Source organism: Vicugna pacos, chromosome 1 (assembly GCF_048564905.1).
Source record: "Vicugna pacos chromosome 1, VicPac4, whole genome shotgun sequence".
NCBI classification, from domain to species: domain Eukaryota; kingdom Metazoa; phylum Chordata; class Mammalia; order Artiodactyla; family Camelidae; genus Vicugna; species Vicugna pacos.
The window spans coordinates 81,085,717-81,111,454 of NC_132987.1; the positions used below are offsets into that span (position 1 = coordinate 81,085,717).

Consider the following 25,738-nt stretch of genomic DNA (forward strand, 5'->3'; position numbering starts at 1 on the left):
TCTAATTCGAAAAGATACATGCACCCCAATGTTCATAGCAGCACTATATACAATAGCCAAGACATGGAAGCAAGCTAAATGTCCATCAACAGATGACTGGATAAAGAAGATGTGGTAAATGATGGAATACTACTCAGTGATTAAAAAAATAAAATAATGCCATTTGCAGCAACACAGATGGAACTGGAGATTGTTATTCTAAGTGAAGTAAGCCAGAAAGAGGAAGAAAAATACCATATTACATGACTTACATGTGGAATCTTAAAGAAAAATACAGGACACTAATGAACTCATCTACAGAACAGAAACAGATTTGCACATTAATAAACAGTTTTATGATTACCAGGGGAAAGGGATGGGAAGGGATAAAATTGGGAGTCTGAAATTTGCAAAGGCTAACCACTTTATATAAAAATAGATAAAAACAAGTTTCTTCTGTATAGCATAAGGAACTATATTCAATATCTTGTAATAACCTTTAATGAAAATGAATATATGTATATATAAGTATGGATTATGCTCTAAACTAGAAATTGATACATTGTAACTGACTATACTTCAGTTTGAAAGAAAAAACTGCATAGAAGTAATAACACATACATAAATTGAGTGGGGACATCTAAATAAGATTGGTAAATTGTACCCATGAAAATTTCCTGGTTATGGTGTTTTACTACCATTTTTTCCAGATGTCAATTTTTTCAAGATGTTACCACTGGGGGAAACAGTACACAGAACCTCTAATTTAATACAGGTGTGTATTCAAAATAAAAAAAATTTAATAAGTAAAGGAAAATAAAAGAACTCTGAAAACTGCACCTGGAAGTTTTCAGCATCTCTAATGTTTGTGCATTCTTAATAAAGGGTAATGGTATTTTTCTGTACAGTTCTATTTGAACACACCGAGTGGAGTTTTATGAGACCTTCAATTATCCAATTTTCCATAGGTGGCACTAGGATAATTCAAATGACAACTTCATGATTCAATACTAACTGATTCCTTTGGGAAGAATGAAAGATGAGGAAAATAGGGATGAACAGTCAGTGTGGCTCCGAGGCCACCTGTTGCTTGAGGTTGCTAAACAACTGACACCAGTGACGGAAGGAAAAATTAGAATGGAACCTGGAGGTATTACGCTTTGTGATAATCAATCACACCGATTTTTAAATTTTGAAATAATCTATTGGTACCTTTCATAAAATTCAAATTTCATTGGTGAAAGGAGATAAAAGATGCTCATCTTTTGAATGGCTATTAACAATCTATGTTGAAATATTTGGTAGACTGAAATGTGACTTTAAACCCAAAGCTGGCAAAGTTTTTCTTTATAAAGCCAGATAGTAAATATTTTAGACTTTGAGTCATGCACGGTATCTCTTTCTTATTTTAATATCTTTGTTTTAACCCTGTAAAAATAATTTAAAAATATTATCTCCAGGGCTAAGCAGACACATGCCCATGGGTTAGATGTAGTCAGTGGGCCATAATTTACAGAGCTCTGCTTTAAAGAAATATCTATATCTCATTGGCTAATACTTACATATGATTTAAATAATGTTGTAAAAGATTCCAAAAGAAAAATGATGATGAGTATTTGTAATTAAGAATATTTGACCAGGAATCATTGGGAAGAGGTGAGCTCTGTAAGGTCAGACTTAACTTGCAGTTAGTCCATGGAAGTGGAATGCCTGGCCTCAGGATATCTGGAGTCAGGTTACTGACAGATAGTCAAGAGAAAAATAAAATCTAGGCAGTAATTTATAAAATTCAATTTAAAAGTCAAGTCGTCTTATGGAGGCAACCTGTATTATCTTGTCTACACTGCTTAATGAGATGTATATACTGATTATTTGCATCCCAGTCTGAGTTTGAAGTCCTGAGAACCAAGAGAAATGACAACACAGTTGCTGTCTAAAGACCACAGGCTCAGTATTCAGAAAGAGCAAATATTTCAGTTTAATTCAAAAGCAGGAAAAAGCCTGTGTCCTAGTTGAAGGCAGGCAGAAAAGATTCTCTCTCACTCAGGGGAGGGTGAGCCATTTGGTCCTATCTAGGCCTTCAACAATTAGATGAGACTCATACACATTAGGGAGAGCCATCTTTACTCAGTCCACTAATTTAAGTGTTATCTCATCCAAAAACATCCTCACAGAAACACTCTGGATAACAGCTGACCAAATATCTGGGCGACTGTGGCCCTGTCAAGCTGACACATAAGATTAACCATCGCAGCTACCTTCTGGGTTCTAGTGACTCAGGGAAAGACAGTTGGGCATGAATAAGGAGAAAAGTACACCCTTTATGCTTACAGCTTTGCTGTTGTTCTAACTTTATGAAAGCAAGGCCTAGAACAAAGGCCACCATTTCCAGGAAGACTTCCGTGACCACATGCAACAGATTCTTTTTCTCCTCTCACGTGGTTTTATCTGTTTTGTTTTGTTTAAACAAAACCCATGCCATTTGAAAACCCTTTGCAAAATCTTCTGTTTTACCTCTTAGTCTTTTAGGAAAAGATGTGACAATATTAATATTTTATTCTCTATTTTTAAATTTTCTGGCATAAGGCAAAGTATTCTGCACATAGTAATCCATCAATAAATGCTTATCAAGTAGATAAAATATAACTAAATACTGCTGTACAAAGAATAAACAAGTAAAGTAGATAGCATGATAGTACTTCATCTTACAGCAAGAGAGGGTAGAGTCTACAGAAAATTCACCATTCAATGGTAAAATAATAAACTAGAATAGTTTTAAGTACTCTGAATCCAACTTTCACCTTCACTCTGGAATAGGTCTTCATCCAGTGGCCCTGGATGTCAAAGCTACTGTTTCTTTCTAAACTTACCCTTGGTGAGTAAGTATGCGTTCTGCTTTTGAAAAATCTCTCTTCAAAGACGTATCATTCACAAGCCTGCCACAACAATCAAACGAAGGGAGAAAACACAAGCACTCCTGTTTCAGACGCTTTCAGAAGCACTCACAGAGAAAGCGCACTGTGCAGGTCACTCAGCTCAAAGATGCAGGCCATTTGGGGGTGACCTGCATGATGCGGGACCCTGAAGCAATACAGATTTTACGTGACCGGAGCCAGTACAAACCTGTTACGTACTTATAGGTAGGGCAGTTGAGGAAAACAAAAAGCAAAAAGTCTGCATAAAAAGGGACAGCACTTATACCTATATTTGAAAAGCTTCTAGCAAAACTCAGCCAAAGTGAGAAAACCAACATCTCTTAAACATACAACTCTCACAAATCAGTGGTTAAAAAAAAGCTACTGTTTACAAATGTTCAAAGTTGTATTTTTATTCAAAGCATTGTTCCGAAGTTTTCATTTTTCTTTACCCCCTTATAGCTGATGAGAGAACATGACTTACAACATATAAAACACTACCCATTTATTGGCCAAATGAAATAAAAATCATATTAAATCTCCCAAAAGTAGAGATTAAAAATAAATTTGTCTAACACAGATTCTGAAAATTATACAAATTCTTTCAGGTTATTTGATATATGTATCCTGAATTTTTCCTCCTGTCCCCCCATAAGTTTCTAAACATGAAAATGATTTGAGCTATTTTTTGTTGTTCGATTATAAAAATATTTTCTGTTAAGTTGATGAAGGAAAGGTTATCTTTGAGTTTTGTTCTTTTTCTTCTATTAGAGTACAAAATGATATTTCAATTAACACATTAATTATAATACTTAATCCCTCCTGGACCATGATATGTCATTTCAGATACTGAATTTACCTATTTTTCTGAGTGTAGGAAGTATCAGGTAGATCCAGGTGAATTCAGTAATCTGGACATCTCTCAGTGGTAAATTTCGTATAGAATCACCAATTCTCTGGATATGATGTCATCAACTATTTAGAAGTTCCACTTCTCAAATGAAATCTTAATGAACTACTTTTTATATACATACTATCAAATTAGTAGCTGGTAGAAGTGTGTAGAACACCTTCATATACTGTACTATGGTTCTGACAAGGACTGGAAGCAGCTCAATTGTTAAGAAGCAACAGAAGCAATACACATATTTAGGTAAATTAAAAAAAATTGTTTGGGACAGAGACAGTGGGATATGAGGAAGTCGAGGGATACAAGGAAGAAAAGAAGGTGATGAAGGGTTGCAAGGATGACAAATCTGGCTAATCTCATCTCTCCCCTGGGGCGGTGGGCAATAGGGTTTTATATTTACTATGGAACCTGCCTCTTCCCTTCTCAGTGTTTATGGAGTCAGTTTACATTAAACCTGAAAGCACAGAAACTAAAAACAAAGCTTTACCAACAATACAAAGTGTGTATAATTATACATATACACACATATTTATATACATATATATAAAATACATATGGTTAATATATATATGTATTAAGTAGGAAGAATTTTCCAAGCTAAGACTGAAATAGTGTCTCTATGTGCTACCTGCTACTATCTTCCTAAAATAACAGTTTAAAAAAATTGTCTGCCTTCAATAGGTGTTTTTAATCAGTTCTCATCTATCTACGGAGGCCTTTCTAGTGAAAGAACAGTTGTCTTTCATCCACTGCTTCTTTGGAGACCCAGGGTTAGGCATCCAGAACTCCATTCTGGTTAAAAGTGATGTATGGGGGACTTGTGCACGTGCATATGCATTGTTCATGTAGCGTGGCAGGTAGCACACATTTCTCTTGCTGCATTAGGCAGAACTCACCCCAGGAAACCAAAGACAGTCACTTTTAGTTTGCTTTTAGGTTTGTTTAGGCATCAGTCCTCTTCCTGTGTGTTCAGAAGATTTTTGCTGGTAATGGATTCACCAATTGCCAGGAGCATTTAAAAGCTTTTTAAATGGTCTTACATTGACTTTAGGATATTTATTGTTGCTCTTGTTAATCACAAGTTCTAAAACACTTTTACTGTGCATTTCTCTCTCTCCCTGCTGCAATGCCCTCTCTTCCTCTCAGTAACTTTTCACATGTAGTGCACAGCTCTGCAAGGTACGACATTATACAAACATTTTTATTTTGCATTTGATGCAATATTTAGTGGCACTGCATTTGCCTTGATCATCAAGGGATGTTTTCCCTACCTAACTGCTATATAATGGAAAAGTAAAAGTTCATTATCCAGAGATTTATAATTTTACTTTGCATTTGATATTACATTTCTGCTCTAACCTCTGAATGTTGTATGATGTACTGATTTAAAAAAAAAAGCACTGTATATGAACAATGGAATGTGCATTTTAAATTGTAAGCTAATTATCTCGTAATATCTTCTTTGGCCCTTTTCAATCAATGTTTCCTTCCAGCATGTGACTCTGGTAGGAGTCTGCCTATTAAAATTCAAATTAGGTAACGAGGTGCAAATTGCCTCATGAATGTTTTTCTTCTTCTTCTGCATATTTGTCTTCACATTTATAGCTCTCCCAGTTGCTATACTTTCCATGATGCTGAGTTTTCATACAAAATTATTGTGCCAATATGCGTATGGTAGTTCTTAAATGAGAAACATGCACGTTTTCATCATGTTGCCTTTGAAATGGAAACTCAGTCGGTTAGCACGTTAACTAGAGCATAAGAAGCTAATTAAGAATCCCCCTAAATCCTGAAGATGACTTTGGTAGGGAAGCACAAGTCAGTTTTCAAAGTTCTTAATATCACATAAGAAAAGTTTTTGATGGGGGACAGTGTGGTAATCTCACTCCAGGGGCTTGTGGATGTACCCTGACTAAGTTGCTTATGAAAATGTGATTTCTCAGGGCTTTGGGCAAATATAAGTAAAGAAGCCAAGAAATTTCTGATACAGCACTGAAGTGACAGGTTAATATTACTGGGAAAAGAGAGTGGAAATGTATGCTTTTCCATTTCAGTATTTCGATTTTGTCAATGGGATTGGCACTATAATTATCTCTGGATTAGTCACAGGCCTATATACTTGTAAAAAGTGAGTATAATGTAAGCTGTAACTTGACAGGAAATTTGTTTTTAAAGATATAAGGGAAGAGGGGCAAGAAGTTCAAGCCGAGAAAGAAGTCAAGTATTTTAGACCTTAACTGCTGAAACTTAATATTATTTTTCAAAAGATGCTGCTGATAAACACAGCTTCAGGGAGTCCCCATTTTGTCAAGACTTGATAAATCACAGAACCAGGCAGCTTCCAATAGTAAAGATATCACCAGTGTCAGGACATTAACCAGAGGCAATTCCTGGGCCCTTCTTCCCCTGAAATTCTTCCCACCATCCACTTGGCCTTTGACTCCTTAACACCGGAGGAGAACAGGGAAGCAACTGTAGAATGAAAGGATTTGGACACATTTTCTCCTGCTTCATTCTTCCAGTCACTGATTGGTCAATTTATTGATTCATTCCATAACCATCCACCAAACACACCTAACCCTTTTGGTGGGTGAAAAGTGTTTGCTGTATTTTGTTTCCTCTTTGCTTTTCTTAAAACTGAAGTTTATTCATCAATAGGAAAAATCACAAAGATTTCAATGGAAAAAAGCCAGCAAAAACGAAACAAAGCTATCTCAGATGAACAGAACTATGACCTAAAAACAAATATATTCTTAATACAATTTCTGAAAGAAAATCAAGCTCCTTAATTTTTTTTTGCTACCCATACACTTTTCTATAAACTACTGAATATTCAGAACGAAGGATACTGAAGCAAAATATAATCATTTTAAAGGCAAAGTACACTGCATCGTTCCCCAAGGAATTTGTCATCTATATCAGCCACAGATATGTATTATAGAAATGTGAAAACTTTAGAGCACAAACAAAACCACCTTCTCCTTTTAGAAATGTGGCATACGTCTCTATTAATGATTTTAGTGCTTTTCTAGATACAAGGAGATGCAAGAATTTGGGCTCATAAAATCTCCTGAAAATATGTTATTATCTGAAGGCCTGTTCTACCAGGTTTTCCCAGAGCACAGAGTGCCCCATTCCTGATCTCCACCCTGAACTCTTAAAACTGAAGGTCAGGGACTACAGTGGCTAGTGACTTAATCCTTATAGAGGCAGATGGCAAGCGCCAAGTTTTAGTTGGCAACATGAACACAACAGAGCCCTAATCAGAGGGATAAAAGACAAACAGTGACAGGTTAGACAAAGTTCCAAAGTAACCTTGATCTAATCTCTCTGATCCTTAGGTTCTACATATATAAACTGAGCCCCATACCTTCTCCAGCAAGATTATAATGAAAATTAAATGGGAGCAGCATGCCAGGTACCACATACGATGCTTGAAACCTGGTAAGTACTGCAGTCATAGTAGACTCAACAGGCGCCTTTCTTTCCCTTCCTATGTAAATACTTGTTTAATACAAATAGGTGCTTTTGTATTTGCTCCTTTCAAATTAATGTATCACATAGTCAAAAATAACAGCAACAACAAAACTATCAGTGAGCTGTTTAGGGATTTTTGTTTTTCTATTTTGCCTGCTTATACACCAGCAGGTGCAAAGCTATTTAAATTCAACCCAATTACTAAATACCTACAATTCATTCCACATTCTGCTAGATGTTAGAGATAACAGACATAAGTACTACGAAGATTCTACTCGAGAAGCAATATAAGACAGGCAAATAATTATAATACAATGAGAAGTGTCATCACAGAAGTAGGTACAAGACACAATGGCACCACAGAGGAATGCTTGTTGAAATAGCTGTCTTCAGGGAGTGACAGAGCAGCCTTCCCAGAAGGTGGGAAGGTTTAGAAAACTGACTAGGTGAATAAGGAGGCAGCAGTTGTCAGCTCCAGACTAAGACACAGAGAAAACCACACTACATTGGTAGGAACTGTGAGTGGACTTATGTTAGCATACTTCCTGCAAGAGCATAACATGGCGAGGAAAGAGAGAAGGCAATAGGGATTGAGAAGGAGGCGAGGCTCAGTGTTTTGGTAGATCCTCAGGGAAATCCCAAGCCCTTCTAACAACATTATGTATTTTTTCTGTTCTCTTGAGAAGACGACCCATTTTAAAATGTCTGTTTTTCCTAAGGATGCTACAGTAAGATATCCTTGACCCTATTCCAGAAGAACGTAGGAAATGTACCATCAGTAGACTCTGTTCCAAGTCTCCTGGTTTGGAGATCAAGCTGACTTGCCACCCATAATTGTTACAGAAGATAAACTTGCCCTTGCTTGAAGACATTTATGATCAGATACCACCACAGTCCCACAGGTCTGCCCTGATGGGGTACTTAAGGTGGTCAGAATACATTTCTCCCCACCTAGAGAGTCACCCAGGGGTACCCTTGCAGCATGGCTATGGCAGGGGTCAAACTCCTTCATACCGACCCCTTAACAACTGAGCCCAGTCACGTCAGGATTTTCTGCACATTTTTTAGAAACCTGACTGGTCAGAGGGGTGGTTGTGCATGACTAATGTGTGAATGCTGCTTAGCTCTGTCACAGATGGGGGAAATAGGACAGTAAACATTGTTCCCTGGTGTTTTGCTACTTTTTGCTTCATGACAGTTTAAGAACTAATGCTAGACCTGACCCAGAGGGGGAAAACATTTCTAAGTTTGGCAGCTCCTAAAACAAGACACATTATGACAGACCTATTTACTCTATTTGGGAGATGTCAACTGCCTTGGAGTCACACTGCGTATAAACCCACTGTTAAAACCACCTGGGTCTTCTCCCTTCCCCTCCCTCCTTCCCTTTCCCTCTTTTCCTTCTTTTTTCCTTTTTTTCCATTTTCTTTCCTTTTGCTTCCTCCCATAAATTTGCCAATATCTCCCATTATTATTGGTCTGTTTCAGTTTTCTCCTTGGAGCCAGCTCTGCATGTCTGTTTCACCTGGCAGGCTTCAGTTAAGCCATGTATTACTATTAGGTTTGTCAATCTTACAATTCTTGAGGTCTGCTCTTTAGACCTGCATTACTCTCACCAAGTGTCCATTTCCCTATCTGAGTAGGGGATCCTGTTCTGCAGGCTTCCTGGCTCCATACCCTTAAGACATCCACTCACAGGTTGGTGAGTGAGTGAACCAAGAGCCAGGATCCATTCAGGTATATTTCTGGCTGATCACTAAGATGAAACACAGGTACCATTTTCTTCTAATAAAGTTTTACAGAGATGAATTCAAAGTAACTTTTATTGTTTTTATGCATTTATATTTCTATTGTTTAATTGGAAAGTCTTACATTGTAAGTAGGAAAAGACAGCCATGTTGCTATTCATTGATCCACTCATGATACATTATTTAGCTTATATTCAGGGGACAATATTTTGTCACATATTGTCAAAAATGACAGTATTAACCAGCTGGCCTAACATACTGATAATAGGAGTTATCCTCAAACAAACAAATTTCCAAAAACCCATCAGCCATATCATAAAAGTTATCACTAAGCTACTTCAGATCAAAATATCTGACACTGTACTGAAGACAGAATTATTGCCAGCATATACATCAAACAATCCATGATCAACAGAGTTATTGAGCAAATAGCTATGGATCATACTTGAGCATCAGTACTTTGCTGCACTCTGCTATGACTCATTAAAGGCAGGACCATGTTAAAAGTTTAGCAAAAGCTGGGGAATTAAGAAGAAATTTTATTCCTCTGGCACTTGGTCACACCAAAGATGTAGAAGCAAGGAACCCTTCTCTGGACACCAGCTCCACCTGAACTTATAGTAAGAATAGATAAGCCTCATCTCTTAAAAACAATTTTTTTTCATCTCCCTTGACTTCCATTGCAATGAACACGCCTGGACTTCCTCTTTTTTTGAGTTTTATTTTATTATGGATATATCTTATAAATTCAGCCTATTACTATTGCTTTACAATGTTGCATTTTTGTGATTAATATTAATTTTTTTTCACGGATTGTTTTCCAACTTTAATTCATTCTCTTTAACAGAGCTGGTGTCATATTGCAACCTTAGCTCTCTTTGTTTCTCATACAGTAAACTTTTATTTCAATGTGGAAAGCCAAATGGAAATTCAATGAATTATGAAGCATTTCCAAACTCAACCTCCCACTAAAAAGGCTGACACACCCTAAAACAATGAACAAACATATATCTGAAAGATAGCCATTTCCCTAACAATGGGCCTATATTCAATTTAACAAAGATGTCCCATAATACAGAGATTTTAATCCAAAAACAAGTACACAGAGAGGCAAATTTTTCCCTATGTTGCTACCCTGAAACCCAGTTCTTTAACCCTGGCTGCAAATAATTACTTGGCTGAACAGGTCTTGAGAAACCACAGGCATTCAAGCACCGGCTTCTAGTACAAAGAAAACTCAAAATCTTGCTCAGATAAAAAGGGAGGGGAACCATGAAGGATTTATCTAAACAGTGACTTTTAGTGAAATGTGTAAATGTTAATAGAACCAAGAAAAAAAGTGAGATTATGCAAATATTTGTTAACATGCAAATGATGGAAAATATATTTTTGAAGGAGACACCCTAGAAAAAGAAGATAAATTTGTCATAACTGCATTTTCAAGGAAATTTTAATGGATGCTATAAAATAAGATATAAAAGGGTATTTGGGAGGGTTTCAAAATGTACTTAAATGACAAATACATTGACACTGCTGGAAGCAAAACTCATGATAAATAATATTGAAAACAAAGTGGAAAACAGCTGGAATTGAATGCGCTGCAAAAAGATAAATTAATGAAAAAATAAGATGAGGCAGATCAATCAGATTGGTAGTAGATGTGACTGCAGAACTGAACAAGTAAATCATAGAATGCATTTGAAGATATGAAACAATGCTCCATTAAAATGAAAGAAAGATCTAAACAAAATTTGTAACAAAACATTATTTTAAAGTCTCCTACCAGCCATACCATGTTGAAAAATATTGGATTTCAGGGGTAAAGAAAAAATTGATACAACTCCAGGCTAGAACCAAGCAAGATTACTTCTGAATACAATGGCCTTAAACATTTCTAGAAATGTGACATTTTGATGTGATTTCCACATGGCCATTTGACACAGTCCTTTTCACATTCGTCCTCTGACACAGGGACATTCTGATTTAACTTAGAAAAATTAACTTAGTGTTCATTATTTACATTTAAATTGCTTAATATTTGGAATAAATACCTACCTTAAATAAGCCTCCCATCCCTGACCCTGCTTTGCAGGATACCCTTGTGTGTGCATCACTTACGTTGTCTAATATTCTCTCTTTGATGTAAAATGTCAGTGTTTTGATGATGTTTTGTTATAATTTTATCAGGTTTTCTTTATATATCTTTGGCTTCTTTGTTGCATAAAATTAATTATTTCAATATAATTTTATCAGATAATTTTCTTTAAGAATTAAAAAGTTGGGGGAGAGAAGCACGATGGCAGAGTAGAAGGATGCTTGTAGCTCACACTCTCCCACAAATACACCAAAACTCACATCTGCGGACCCACTCAGCCAACCAGAGCACCTGCTGAACTCCAACAGAACATCACCCTCTTCAAAAGACAAAGACGCCAAAAATCTGGTAGGAGAAAAGGTAAAAAGAAAGAAGAAACTAAACAGTGCGGGACCAGTGCCGCAGGGGAGGAGTGGCAAAGGAGGACTAGAACTCATTTGCTAGGTCTCCCCCCTCCAACGGAGGGGCCAACGGGACGGAGGGGGAGCCTCCGAGGCTCAGATCTGCCCCAAGCACCCCTTGACCGACAGAACTGAGTTAAATGGGCACAAAGGATCCCTGCAACACCCAGCCTGAGACACGAGCCAGCAGCTGCAGCCAGGACAGGCCGCCCGAGCTGGACGGAGGACTGAGACAGCTGCACTGAGGCAGCCCCGGGGGACTGCAGGGTGCTGTGCACTGTGCTGGGAGGGGATACAGAGCAGAACAACCTCGGTCCCCCATAAATCGTGAAAAAAAGCAAAGGAACACTGCTGGTGTACCCTTGGGGGAGGGGTGCCATTGCCTCTGCCTCCTCAGACCCGCGGCGTCATTACCCATGCTTCTTCTAAGAAGAGAGGCAGGGCGCAGCCACAGCCACCATATCTTCCTGTGTGCAGTGCTCGGCGGGGGCAGGGCCGAGCCCTGAATCCACACCAGGGGGCTCCGCAACCTCCTGGGCAGGACTGAGACTTGTTTGTAGCCCAAGGCAGGTAGGCTTTTTCTTCCCTGGCACCTCAGAGAACTTGTGCCACCAAGACAAGCAAGGAGCTGAGTTTGGACATGGAGCAGGGGCGGGGCAGTTCTGCCATCTTCCCCAAGTCCACCTACAGAGTGCAGACCCGAGGCGGAGCGGGCAGCTGCACAGAGCAGTGGAGTGACTGGTGCTGGGAGAGGGCGGGCAGACACCCACGTTCCTGGCAGGAATGCAGCACCTGACCACAGTGCTGGGAGGGGGTGCGATCCGCCCACCTGCCTCCCCTCAAGTGCAGTATCTGAATGCGGCATCAGGAGGGGGAGTGACCTGCCCGCCTACCGGCCACAGTGCCAGGGAGATATGAGCAATATGAAGAAGCAGAGGAACCACTCCCAATTAAAAGATCAAGAGAAATCCCCTGAAAGCACATTCAAGGAAATAGACATTGATGGTCTACTACCAATATTTCAAAAAAGGACTGATCAAAGCACTGAAGGAACTAAAAGAAATAGTGTTTAGAAATATAAAATATGTCAAAAGTGAAACAGAAGCTATAAAGAAGAACCAAGTAGAATTAGTAAACTCATTTGCTCAGATGAGAGCTGACCTAAAGGCTGTACAAAGCAGACTAGATAATGCAGAGGAACGAATAAGTGACCTAGAAGACAGGACAAGAGAAAGCACCCGATCAGAACGGCTGAGAGAAAAACAAATAAAAAACAATGAAAACAATATAAGGGACCTATAGGATATATAAAGCATGCCAATCTACACATAATAGGGGTTCCAGAAGGGAAAAAAGAACAAAGGGGATTGAAATGGTCTTTGAAGAAATCATGACTGAAAACTTCCCAAACCTAAAGAAGGAATCAGATATCCAAGTACAGGAGGCTCAGAGGGTCCCAAACAGGAAGAACCCAAACAGACCCACATCAAGACATATCACAATCAAGATGGCCAGAGTCAAGGAGAAAGAAATGATCCTAAAGGCAGCAAGAGAAAGCAAAGCGTGAGTTACAAGGGAACCCCCTGTAAGGCTCTAAGCTGATTTCTCTACACAAACAATACAGGCCAGAAGGGAGTGGCAAGTTATAGTCAAAGTCCTGAATGAAAAAAAGATGCGGCCTAGGATACTCTATCCAGCAAGGCTATCCTTTAGAATAGAAGGAGAGATAAAGAACTTCACAGACAAGCAAAAACTACAAGAGTTCAGCAACACCAAACCCATGCTAAAAGAAATACTGACAGGTCTACTCTAAATAGAAAAGAAGCAGGATGCTACAAAAATGAGAAACTCATAACTGGAAAGGAGATAACTGCCATGAATTACAAAAAGAATAAACACAAAATTGTAAAAGAAGACATTTAACTCATTAAGAGTGGGAGAGGGAAGCAAGAAAAGCCACTGTGGAAAACAGTATGGAGATTCCTCAAAAGACTAGGAATAGACTTATCATATGATCCAGGAATCCCACTCCTGGGCATAAATCCAGAAGGAACCCTACCTGAAAATGGCACCTGCACCCCGATGTTCATAGCAGCACTATTTACAATAGTGAAGACATGGAAACAGCCTAAATGTCCATCAACAGATGACTGGATAAAGAAGAAGTGGTATATTTATACAATGGAATACTATTCAGCCATAATAACCGATAACATAACGCCATTTGTAGCAACATGGATGTTCCTGGAGAATGTCATTCTGAGTGAAGTAAGCCAGAAAGAGAAAGAAAAATACCATATGAGATCACTCATATGTGGAATCTTAAAAAAACAAAAAACAAAACAGAAACAGACTCATAGACATAGAATACAAACTTGTGGTTGCCAAGGGGGCAGGGGGGTGGGAAGGGACAGACTGGGATATTAAAATGTAGAACAGATGAAAAGATTATACTGTATAGCACAGGGCAATATATACAAGATCTTGTGGTAGCTCACAGCGAAAAGAAAATGTCACAATTAATATATGTATGTTCACGTATAACTGAAAAACTGTGCTCTACAGTGGAATTTGACACAACATTGTAAAATTACTATTACTCAATAAAAAATGTTAAAAAAAATTAAAAAGTTAGTTCTTTTGTCTGATTTGATGTTTTTTATTGGGAGGTCAAATTTGTATGATATTACTATCTTGATCCAGGATTTTATCTTAATTTTTGCACTTGTTTATTGTGTCTGTGAATAGTGTTTATATTCAACCTTCTCAAGACAATTTGTTTTTGGTAAATCTCTTATAATTTCATATATTTTAAGACGCATTCCAAATACTTTCCTTTTCAAGGATACACTTATTTATTAAGTCTTATATCTCTTAACTGGCTTTAAGCTTTCTGTTTTTTACTTTTTAGATTTTGTCTGTTTCCTTTTTTCCTTTTTTTTTTTCTTAAGGTAAGCTTTCAACAACTATATTTTTCCCACCTAACCCTGCAACTGGAGAGAAGTAACTGTTTTTAGTTTTTTTGCCCTAGTTTTTAGTTATCTAAACTCTGAAAGTGCTTATATCTACTATATATCTCACCTTTACCAATAAAACAATATATATTATACTTAAATTTTTCATTTCTTTTTTCTCAATTCTCAGCTCTGTAAGTATGCTATGAGAGTTTTTAGTCTTTTTGTAATAAACAAAATTTTAGATAATATTAATAAAATATTGTCACTGCATTGAACTTTAAAAATTATAAACTTTAATAAAGTTTTAAATTTAATTCAAATTAGATTTCTATTTATTACAATATTAAAATACAGTCATGCACAACCAGCATTCCACTCACACAATTTTCTCCAATTAAGAGTTCCTTTTTTAGATTAAAGTGCAGTCACATTTTACATATGGTTAAATTCTACTGACAGCATGTAGGATGTAAATTGATCTCAGTCAAATTGCTATTGAAAAATCCTTTAAATTACAGAATCATGAGGAATATATATTCCATCATCTCCTGTATATACCCTAGTTATTACTAGGACTATATGTGTTATATAAGAGCTTCATTTATGAAACAGATTCAGTTTTATCCTAATGTAATAGTATTTACTGAGATGTTTGACCAATAGTTTTAAAAGCTATTTAAAAAAAATTTCTAAGTAATGAACTTCTGTATTTTAAAGATTGAGGATATTATTATTACATTACATACTTAAATTTCTGTAAGGATGGATAAGAATTACTTTTCCCCTCTAGTTTTGATAAGAGAGTTGTAATTCTAAGTGATATTTTAGTTATTAATAACACAATCATATAACCAATCATGAAACTCTCTTGTCTATTTGGATTGTATAGTCAAATTTATATGGCATGCTATGTCCAAATACACACTTTTATCTTTGTCTCTTTTTGACATTTTTTTATGTGAGATGCCAAATTTATCATTTGCAAACTGTATTCATTTTGGTTGTCATCTCACTTACAAACTTTGTAAATCAAACTTATTTAGGAATAAGGTGCAGTACAAATTAATGGTATTAATGAACATATTTTAGGTATACATCACAGTGAAAGGCAAAATTACAGAAAGAAATCCAAGCAGTGTAAGATTAAGCATAAAATAAAGGTGTTAAGTGATACTGAAATGTAATAGAGGTATAGTTCAGACTGTGCTGAAACAGGCAGGAAAGACTTCATGGAGGAAGTAGGATTTAAGTTTGGTATTGAGTGACTGATCAGCCTTAAATAGAAAGGGAAGTGGGGAAAGTATCTTTCCATTAGAAAAACATGCAAAGGAGGAAATTAGAAAGGCACACATAAAGACTGGTGAAAGAGATCATCCAACTGGAATAAAGGTTCCTGAAAATAAAGAAGGTAATAAAGGTACAACAGGTATTGGGACAAGAAAATATCCACATATTGCTATCAGTTAACAGCGATGAACTTCGTTCTGCTGGCACATGGGTGTCATTGGTAGTTGATAGAAAGAAAATTGACATCAATGAAACTAGTTAAAGAAAAACTTATCTTGTAATAATGTCTAAAATAGGTTAGAAGAGGTTGTGGAGATAAGGAAACCCATTTGGAAACTATTGTAATAATTCAGGCATGACATGTAACACAGAATATAAATATTTAATACATGTTCATTCAATAAATTAATGGCTGATATAAAAGGGTAAGAGGAAAGGAAACACGATTTACTAAGATGGATGTGAAAATAATCTCAAATGATGAATTGACAGAACTGGAAATTAACTGCAAAAGAAGGTGGAGGAACAACTAGAAATTCAATTCAGACACCCGCAGTGTTACAAAAACTGGAAACACAAAAACAGTAACACCTTTACTCAAGATGACCAATGTGATTTTAATTGTACCGAATTTGAAGTAAAAAAAAAATCTAGGTGGACATATTAAAGTATATTCAGAATGCAAGATTACGAAGTAGAGATTTTTTGTTTGTTTCATTCACTGATTCATCCCAAGTACTTAAAAAAGTACATGGCACATAATAAGCACTTAATATATATTTCTTGAATTGAATTGAAATATTTAGGTAAATGTGATGACTGAAGATCACAACAGACTTTATGTCGTGATAGTAATGTACATTATCTATATAAAAGTAATCTTGAAGGAGTTTTCTGGAGGTGTCCATAAAATATAGCAATGTAATTTTAATAGTGCACATTTATTGCTAACATGATTCATACCTGGAATTTACTATGACCTTACTTGGATTATCTTATTAAATATCAATAATATTTGAACAGAGATTGGATTCACCATGAACCCATACGGTAAAATAAAAGTTCACATGAAAAAGAACCCATTTAACCTTATACTTTGATGGGAGATTGTGTATGTAACTTTTCTACTCTTCTGTTTCAACAATATTTTGGTATCTGTTAGGTATTATCTGTGTCATACATATTTTCCTTAGAAGCATGATATAAACTGAAAATAGAGATCAATTCAGAGCAGAGAGTCTGCTAATTTGAAAAGATATATGCACCCCAATGTTCATAGCCAAGACATGGAAGCAACCTAAATGTCCATCGACAGATGACTGGATAAGGAAGTTGTGGAATAGTTATACAGTGGAATACTACTCAGCCATACATAAAAAAGAATAAAATGCCATTTGCAGCAACATGGATGGACCTGGATATTATCATACTAAGTGAAGTAAGCCAGAAAGAGAAAAAAAATACCATATGAAATCACTTATATGTGGAATTAAAAAAAAAAAAGGAGACAGATGAACCTAAAAAACAGAAACAGACTCACAGACATAGAAAACAAGCTTATGGTTACCAGCGGGAAAACGGGAGGGTAGAAGGATAAATTGGGAGCTCAGGATTTGCAGATACTAATTACTATATATAAAATAGATAAACAGCAAGATCCTACTGTATAGCACAGGGAACTATATTCAATACCTCTTAATGGCCTATCATGAGAAAGAATATGATGAGGAATATATATATATATTCTTATATACACACACACACACACATATATATGTATAACTGAATCACTCTGCTGTACACCAGAAACTAACACAACATCATAAACCTATACTTTTATAATAAAAAAAAGCAAAGAATCTGAGGAGTTACATAGGTTTCTCATCTCACTATAGTTAAATAGAAAATAACTCATTGACTGTATTAGATTCTTTTAGCATTCACTATATTACTGAAAAATTTGGTATAGACACTAATAGTAGTTGTTTGCCAATCTATAGAACAAAAGCAGAAAGAAAAAGGGATAATTTCACTTCATCAAAAAATAAGATATATGAGCAAATTTTTTTCTTGTTTTTTCTCATAATAACTCACATGTGATCTGGGAAATATTCATGAGGTCTATAAATTGCAATTATGTCATTTTTATACTTTCTGGAAAAGGGAAAAATAAAGAGGAGATCTGATACTGCTACTGCTGTGTTAACAATTTACATTTAAGATTATATACTAACTACTTTTCCATGATGTTTTATTGATTTTCTTTTGGTTCAACTTCAGTGATTAAATGAGACAAAACATATGGTAATGAGGTTTCTCACTGATGTTTTCATCAAGATTGGATACAATCCAAATGGTACAGTATCTTGTAGCTTGCATAAAAGCCCTGATTTTATGAGGTGGTTGTTTATTTATTTATTTTTCTTTTAAGGGTTGGTTTCTTTAACTTGTTGCTCAGTATTTGTCATGTCAGTACAAAAGTGATGTTCTTACATTCTCATCTCTTCATATATGATAAATAATAAAAATATATGTATTTAAGAAAACAGCACTTAAGTCATTGTATTTCCTAGAAACAATAGATTGTAATCTAGAGAGAGAGACAGGCAGACAGAGACAGGGAAAAGAAGAAAAAAATTAAAAGAAAAAAATTCTTTGAAAGAACATGAATCTGTAAATTGTTTCATGGTCCCAAATAAAAAGGAAATTGCCTGGGGGAAGGTAATCCTGTGTGTCTATCAGAGATTTGGAGAGCTAATTCAGGATCACTTCAACATCCATGAAATGTGACCAATACAGGTCTGAATTGCCAGCTCTCAGTTATCATGTCTTAATGCTGGAGTTGTTCTTAATACAGAGTTCAAAAAAAAAAAGTCAACATAACAATTATAGATTTTCTTTTGATTATCTATGCCTACAATATTCAATTTTAGTCAAAAGTTAAATATAAGCAAGGGTTTACCATGTATAAAATAATATAAATTTGAATACAGCATACTGATCTCTCTGCCTCTAGCTTCTGTTTCCTCTAATCCTGAAGTCCTCTTCTAGTTAATGCCTGCTCATATATATGACATTTTCCTATTGGCCCCTGGGTTAAATAGAGGCCTGCATTGCCTAAACTCCCTTTCCTGTTGGGTTCCTGGTTGGATTTGGCCCAAAGGGCAACTTGTAGGAGATTTGAGAAATGAAGGTAAGGTAACAGCAGGGCCCTATAAATGCCCTTTTGTGGTCACGTAGATGGTGCAGAGATGCAGAGGTACCTGGTGGGTTCCACCTTCTTCTTGCTCTCCTTCACTCAGTGTCCAGCTCTCCCACTCAACTGCTGACAACCTGATAACTACCAGTGGTCCCAGACCAAAAGAGAGGCAGAAGTTCCACAGAAACAATAGTTTTCTCTGAAATTCTTTAGGAATTTACCTGCCCAGCTTTCTTATAAGACAGGGTTTTCTGGGCTTCTCAAATTTCTCTGAAGACTTTAACTAATTCACCCAAGAAAGTACTTAGGTAGAAATTAGTGGGATTTGTTTTCTGATTCTTCCAACCTTCAATTCCCTTACTTCCGTCTCATGACTTTGTCAGGTTTAATACCTATACTAAATCCCTTATTCCAAAACCATTTTAATGACTCTGCTTCCCTAGCTGAACCCCAACTGATATATTATCTTTTAGATTTCAACTCAAATGTCATTCCCTTAAGGGAAATTTCCTAGGAAAATGTTGCCTCAATGGTTCCCTCCCCTTACATCCCCTAGACTAGATTAGGCATCTCCTAAATATTCTTTAGCTTCCAGTATCCTGGTACTTTGCTTCAGAATCTATCACCCTTTTCAATTATAGCTCTCTATCTACTGAGCTATCCATCCATACATTTATATATTATTTTCTGTCTCCAACAGTAAACTATAAGAAATCTGGGGACAGAAAAATAATTTGATTTGTTCTTCATTATATTTGTAACTGTTAGGCACAGTGCTTGGCCTAGAACAGGCACTCAATACACACTTATTAAATAAATGAATAAATACAGAACTCATATTTTATGTGGCTATATATGTACACATGTACACATATATATTCAGCCATATAAATATTGCTCAAACTTAATTGAGAAACTAAACTGCAATAATTGTATCCAACTGAAAACATTCATCACATTGGGAAGCATGACTTTTTTCTTCGACAGAGACAGTGATGTAACACGGGCATTAGGTGCAGCTACACAGATTGTCTGACACAACTTCATGGGTAACATTTGTGCAGTCTGGGATATGAATGATGCACCCTAAGTTCTACAACACAGGGGCTTTCATTGTAAATGCTGGTGGCTAAGAATCTATTCACACCAGTTGTTAATTTCTGATGCTATCCATGTCAATGAGATTTTAACACTTTTTTCTTGAAATCACATATCAATATAATATGTTAATGAAAAGCCTTTGAATTAATAGAAAAAGATGATTTACATGTGTATATGAATACTAGTATTTCCAAATGACAGAAATTAGTCCAATTTCTTCAAGCAAACCACAAGTTCATATAGTAAATGTATCAGTCAGTCAATCATGGATATAGAAAGGACTAGAGGTATTTCAAACAGGAAGGGATTTAACACTGGAAATGAGAGTTTTGCATAGTTGTTGGAAGAACTAGGGCAGTGAAGATCAGGAAGCTACAAGGAGATTTCACAAAACTAGCAAAGGTGATTGTAGAAAATTGCCACTGATGTTCTCAACAACCTACAGCAACAAAGTACATGACTCTCCAGAGGACACTTGGAAGTTGCCAGCAAAAACTCATAACTGGCATCTGCCAAAGCAACGTGCCTGCTCACAGCTACGGGCTGAAGAATAATTGCTTCTGCTTTTCTTTCATTTCCCAGTTTGAGAGTATCTCTCATGGGTGGAGATAACCATACTGGTGGGAGATAACGGGAAACCCAGTTTCCAAATTCTAGTTCCTGTCATGCAAGGGAAACCTGAAAAGGGGAGGTTGTTATATTTGATATAGAAATTCATTCAGAGGTATTTTACCTCCTCAAACCTCAACCCACAATTTTTTTCCCTCCTAATATTGTTTCTTGGTCTATTGGTAAAATTTAAGGCTCTTGCAAAAGTAATGATACAATTTGATCTTGTCATGTATGCCATTTTATTCTTAAATAATAACCAACTTTTCTAATTATTCTCTTGAAGGAAAGTTATAATACCTATATAGAGATCTGAAGCAGCATGTGTGAAAAACATCTGAAAAAAAATTAAAGTTTCTGGACAGATGTTATAAGAGTCTTGTAGAAAAAGCTATCAGCATTACAATCCCACTTCTAATTTACTTTACATCAGGCATTTAAATTTATTATCTTTAGGCCATATGTTCCAAATGGAGCTTGGTTCTATATTCATGAATCAGTTGACAATGAATAGTTAAGTTCTGCTAATTCAGAAAGGTGAAGTTGAGTGAGTTAATTTAAATGGCAGAATATTTGTAACTACAAATTCTACATACCATCAGAAAACTTCCAAGAAAGACCTGCCATATGTTTTAAACTGTGATGGAAATGGTTTGGGGAAAAAAAAAAAGCTGCAGCTTTTATGCAGTTATACTTGAGAATATCTTAGCATTTCCATTAAAATTCTATTTTGAGATTTTTAAACTTGGCTCCAAAACTCACTGTAGATTGAAATTTAACATGTGAAATCTAAGGGAATATTAAGTAACAGAATATTTTAAAATAAAATGTTTTCCACATTTTATAGTTCTTTAATACCTTAGCAGTACAGTTAGGTTAAAATTATTTAAAGAAAAATTTGTGCCACGGGGACAACTGCCTACGGCTCACTCAGGTGTGATAACACTCTGCCGAGTATGCAGTCACAGTCTCTGTAAACACGGACAGTTTGCTGGAAAGAACAAAAGTGTCAACAGGTAGAACAATGAGGGCTGATAGGCAGCATGTCCTGTACTTCAAAGACCTCAGTTCAAAAGTCAAGGGTATGTCCCAGATTCTCTGGAAAGTAGCCCAAGAACAAGCAGTGTATTATGAGTGTATTGACAGTAGGTGCTAAAATACTTAAACAGAACCTGAAGATATAAACTAGAGAACTGCAGCTTGAAAAAGTCAGTGAAGATCATTTGAACAATATCCTTGTCATTTCTGATGGAAAGCATGGTTCCCTCCCCCAGACACCCACGCCAGTCAGAGTCAGTATGAATTATCAGCTCACAAGGCTCGCAGGGTAGACCCTACTCCTGTCTACCACACGGTTCCAGGAACACCGTTCCTAGAGGAACACTGCTTACCCTACTAGGGCTTCATCTGGACTGCAGGGATAATGCAGGTAAGTGGAGAGCTTTTGCATTCTGTCAAAGTCACACTGGAATCAAACAAAATGGGTTTGAGCCCTTAGTTCTGTCATTTTCAACCTGTGTGAACTTGGGCAACATATTAACCTCTCTGAAATCCAACTTGCTACTCTATAAAATGGGGTGATAAAGTAAACCTCACAAGTTTTAAAATAATCCTAAAGTAGATAAAGTACCAACAACATGATTACCACACAACAAAATTCAATAAAACCTAATTATTATTTTATGTAATATGGACACTAAATGCTGTTTCATTGAATAGAACCCCCTGGTAGCTCTATTCCAGCTATGATCAAGAGGAGGGTCCACCCGATTACTTTTAAGTCTCTGTCAGCAACAGCACGTTCACGGACATCAGGAGAGTGACAAGAAGGCAGAGCCTCAGGGTTAGGACCAAAGTCAGTTTTTCTGAAGTATTATTATTTGATCTAAATATTGATCTTTCAGATTCACCTAGCTCCCAATAAATGTTTACATTACCTGAGTTCACACAGTGAACATTCATCAGTGCCTTGTGGTAGGCCAAGTTCTGTGCTAAAAACTGGTGAGAAGGAAAGAAATAGAAAGTTTCTCACTCTCAAAAGCTTGTAGTTCCAAGGGCAAGGCTGATAGGAATGAAATAATCCTAATAGCATGAGATAAGGGCTGAGGAAGTCAGATGCAGGATGCATTTATATCAGATTGAGATGTCTGGGAAGGCTTAGAGGGTGTGATGAAATAGGTTTTAAAAAAGAATCGAAGTTGAGCATATGAATAAAAGAATATTCTAGTAGCTAGAAAAGCGCATTTAAAGAAGTTGTGAGAGCAAGAAATAATTTAGTTTGGAAAAAGTCTAGAGTTATAGTAGTTACCTGTACAAGAAGAAAGATATGCAAGGAAAAGTCAGAAACGCTTTCTCCTAAATCATATGGGAATCCAACACAGAATTTTAAGTAGGTAGCTGGTAGAATTAGATTTGCATAAGAGAGGAATTATCTGGTGGCAGTATGAAGGATAGTAAGATTGCAATCAGCGAGATCAATTAGGAAGCTGTTCAATAATCCTAGAGAAAATATTCCTGGGTTCACCAGTTGTGCAATACTGGGAAAGTTGTTTGATCTTAATTAACCTTTTTGAGCCTCTGTTTCATTAGTATTATGTAAGTTTAGTATTTGTATTACTGTTATGTACGTTTAAATATTAACAACAATAACAACAGTGTGGACCATATTACCTGCTGAAGAATGACAGAAAAATTAGATGTGAAAGAATCACGTGCATGCATTGAGCACCGGGCCCATACAGGACTTGAATGTGCTTGCTCACATCTTTCATTCCAGTCCACACTGGTCCAGGTGCATAAACTCAGGGAGGTGGAATTTTGAGCTGTTTGATGTTTTGTTTGTGATCATTTGGGGATCTGGCAGAAAGGGCAGACAAGTGATAAATATCTACATCTCCTCTAGGGCAGTGCTTCTCCTAATCTAATGTGCAAAAGAAAAATCACCTGAGTATTTTGGTAAAATGCAGATTCAGAGTGAGCAGATCTGGAACACAGCCTAAGATTAGGCATTTTTTTAAAAAACTCATGGGGGATGTTGATACTCCTGGTCCACAAGGAGTTACAAAGCTCTAAGAAATGCTTGTAATTTTGTCCATGCTTCTAGCAGTTGGAGAGGCAGATGAAAAAGAAAATGCAGGAGATACACAATTAACCTGCTGAAATGTTTCTGTGACTCACTGTGTAGATCAAATTGTATTTTCCATAACAAATTTTCGTATTTTTTTCTTTTTAAAGATGTAGATAGCACATGTACTAATTCTGTGATTTCATTACAGACTATTTAATTTCAGGACGTGGGTGAGAAGATATTCCCTGCCTATTTAGTTTTTAATCACTCTCTCAGATGAAACATCTCAAAGGGCTCTCTACCATCACACACTCGGAGGCTCCCAAAACAGATTGAACACTAGCTTCTCTGGAAGGAAGGAACATCAAGTGAAATTTGAGGATAAAAAAAGTTAAGAGTCAGAACTGGAAAAACAAATAATAATGTGTTCTATTACTTTTTCAGAGACTGGGTCAGCGGCATGGAATTTCATGTAAGAAGACCCAGTAGGTACTTTCTGGAGGAACAAAGGTGTTCTTGTCGGCTACTGGACGGGCTTTGAGAAAAATGCCTTTAAACTATCTTTAACTGAGGATCAACATAAAGAGAAGAATCTTGCTGTTGAGCTCTGTGAGGAGTTTTGTTGTTGAGCAAACTGAGGATTCTTTTAATTTCGAGAGAATTAAGAAATAGATATCACATAATGATTGAGGATGCATCGAAGTTATATTTGCTCACAAATGTACCACATATAGCTGTGCAATGTAGAGACTAGACATAATTCAACAATTTTTTACCTGGATCATAAATACTTTATAACAATAAAAATACATATATATGAATATATAAAATTCTGAAGCAAAGTTAGTCAAAACTGAGGCTTGGCCTTCCAAACAAAAGTCAATGCTTCTTTGGAACTGACCTCAAAATTTGATAATTGCTCCATATTTAAACATATTTTAGTATCTTATATTTCATATGAATATTCTGAAGGCACTGGGGAATCTACAAGGGTGAGAGAGAGAATTCTGTTCCTTGCTGAATAAAGAGCATTGGTGGCACTTTGTTAAGAGATGTAAACAGGATATTATTTGAGGCAGTACAGGTAAAGCCAAAATATATCTCAGCTTTCATTTCAGAATGACCATTCTCTATAAACAAAACAGATCTGAGAAGCATTTTCTGAATTTCATCAGTGCCTAAAATGAAACCTCAGAAAGCAGAGAACGAGTAAGGTAACTCAGGCACCTTCTGATTTCAGATGAGGTCACTTAGTACATTATCCAAACTTAATAGATTTTTATTTTAAAATGTATTGCAAAATCTAAAGTTTAAAGTCTTTTCTATGTTTTATTTATAATAAAGATCGAAAAGTTATCAGTTGCAATGAAAAGAAATTCAGTGTTTGGATTAAACAAAATGTGCCATTTCTGGAAAAATTGCCGTTTTCTTGTCTTTTTTTTTTTTTTTGCTTCATACATCTGTGGTTTTGTAAAATAAAAACTAGTTATCATGGCAACTGGAGGATCACATGCACCATCTCAGAGCTAAAATACTCCTTGTTTGAGAAATATTGTGTTCACTATTTGAATATGTATAATACTACATTCAGAAGAGAGAATATTTTATAGGTGTCATATCATGAAACTGTTCAGTATAGTTTAACTCTTTCCCAGTAAGTAACTTATTGTTATTTAAGCAATATATTTTATAGTAGCAATCCTATATAACAAACATAAACGAAAGGAGATTAAAAACTTAACATTCTAGATAAATTGGATGACAACAGAAGGGTCCTTCCTTTCAATAAGGAATATAATTAATTTTCCTAAATATATTTAAATTATATAAAGATACTAAAGGACAATTATAAGCTAAACAACAACAAAACATCTCCAGCATATAGCACAAGATTGCTACTCATTTCACTATCATTCAAGACGTTTTTATGTAGCCATCTAAATCACTTTATACATAAAGAAGACAGTTATGGATTCAACTTAACTAAATTTCT

The 25,738-nt window shown here is 36.1% G+C and overlaps 1 long non-coding RNA gene across 1 annotated transcript in view; it reads right to left on the reverse strand.

Moving 5' to 3' along the window:
• LOC116277657 (uncharacterized) overlaps positions 1–25,738 on the reverse strand; it is a 68,769-nt gene that overhangs the window by 10,875 nt on the left and 32,156 nt on the right. The window lies entirely within an intron of this gene.